We start from the raw sequence: 2,098 nt of genomic DNA, 5'->3' as shown, positions 1-2,098 counted from the left end.
ACAGCCAGGGCTACACAGAGAAACACTGCCTCCCAAAACAAAACAAAACAAACAAACAAAAAAGAGTATAAATGTTCTCTGATTTTACTGACACCTCCTCAGGGTGCATAAAGACTCAGCCTACTCAGACTTAAAAAACAAACAAACAAACAAACAAACAAACAACAACCACTCAATAGTTACTCTCTGGAATTCTTTACATTTTTGAGTCTCCGCAACCTTGTGAACACCTTAATGACAAGGGTACTTGCACATTTAGCTAAAGACTTAAAGACATAAAGTTTCTCTTCAAGCAGAGGATATCTTGGCTTCTTAAATGAGATTTTTAAAAATAAACAAGTGGTTGTAAACTTACTTTGTGTTTTGGCTTTATTTATGCACTCATATGTTGATACTGTTGCTACACACTGTTACAGTTACAATCTCACACTAGCTTCCTTTGATCTATTTTTCCATTCTGTTCCTTTTAAAAACTGTAGTTTTCCATATTCTTTCCACTTTCCATATTCTCAACCACTAGTTTATTTTATCCATGGTTGAAGGGACCATGTCCTGACCAAAGATAGCTTTTCTGGAACAAGCATGGCTGTGGCTTATTTTGGATCTTGTCCTTTCTGGGGACAGTGACTGGCATAACTATGCTACCTTTACATAAGCCTGATACCACTAATCTTTTAAAATTTATGTCTTCCAGGGTATGATGGTTTCAAACTAATTCTCTATAATGCAGAATATCCAGCCAAATTCTATTACAGGCAGTCCAAACTCTCCTTTCTAGTCAAGAGATTAAGAGAGAGTTATAGCTGCCCTAGGTAGGAACTATGCCTTTCATCAACACTGAAGAAATTAGAGAAGACAGGTTCTCATCATTCAAAAGGATTCCTGGAAACACAGCTCTGGGGAGTGAAGTTGGGCCAGGCAATCAGGCTATGGAGAGGCATCAAGATTAATTTGTCAAAGAAGCCAAATGGACAGATGGAACAAACCTGAATGTGTTTTTAGAATAGCTCTTTGAATTCTGAGTGTGGGAAAACTGGATGCTATTAAATGGCACATAAAGGGTTAGGGGGCTGTGACTTCTCAGGTCTTGGTTCTGTTCCAGGTCTCCTGTCCACTTCCATTCTCAGGAGTGCGATTCCTTCATGAACTGCCTCTTTTTCTATCACTAACTGTGTGGTTCCTAGTCCATCTCTTCATTCTATGGCATAAAAGCTTGGGCATCTTAGTAGGTGCCCTGTAGACTGAGATATGCACCTGTAATGGCATAGTGTCCAGTGTACTTGTCTTTGGAGAATGGTGAGACCGTCACTTTTGTTGAAGCAGGGTGGAACAGAAAAGAGCATGCAAAAAAGACCACAGATAACCCACTTCTCCCATACATACCTGAGCCTTCAGTGCAAGGTTCTCACAAACTAGTTTGGAAAATACATAGCTAGGAGATATTTGAGTCTTTAGTCTTCTATGTGGACAAGCTGCTATGGGCAGTACTATTACTTGTAAAGTTGCTATGATAATTGTCTGTCTCCATATTCCAAAGAAAAAGAGCTACCGCTTGAAAGTAGGATGCCAAGCCTTCTTTGTCACCCCAATTCTATGATCAGAACTTTGGCCAGAGCCTCTCAATAGAGTTGGAAGGAGTGAGTGTATGCAAGAACGATTCATTAAAGCATGTAAGTCCTGAGTAAAGACAGTCTGTACGTTGTACAGGGACATCTGTGCAAAAAAGACTCTAAGGTGAATTAAGAGTGGATGTGTATTTTAAAATAGCACAGGCACAAGCAGACGTGCACAAGGGACTCCAGGTTTCTAGAGAGCAGGGTCCATGTTCTCTTGTCATAGGCAAGTTGTAAAACTTCTTTTTTTTAAATAGTTTTTTTATTACATATTTTCCTCAATTACATTTCCAATGCTATCCCAAAAGTCCCCCCCTCCTTCCCTACCCACCCATTCCCATTTTTTGGCCCTGGCGTTCCCCTGTACTGGGGCATATAAAGTTTGCGTGTCCAATGGGCCTCTCTTTCCAGTGATGGCCNACTAGGCCATCTTTTGATACATATGTAGCTGGAGTCAAGAGCTCCGGGGTACTGGTTAGTTCATA

The sequence above is a fragment of the Mus caroli genome, chromosome 2, assembly GCF_900094665.2.
Source record: "Mus caroli chromosome 2, CAROLI_EIJ_v1.1, whole genome shotgun sequence".
Classification (NCBI taxonomy): domain Eukaryota; kingdom Metazoa; phylum Chordata; class Mammalia; order Rodentia; family Muridae; genus Mus; species Mus caroli.
Note: the sequence above shows the minus strand (reverse complement) of the source record.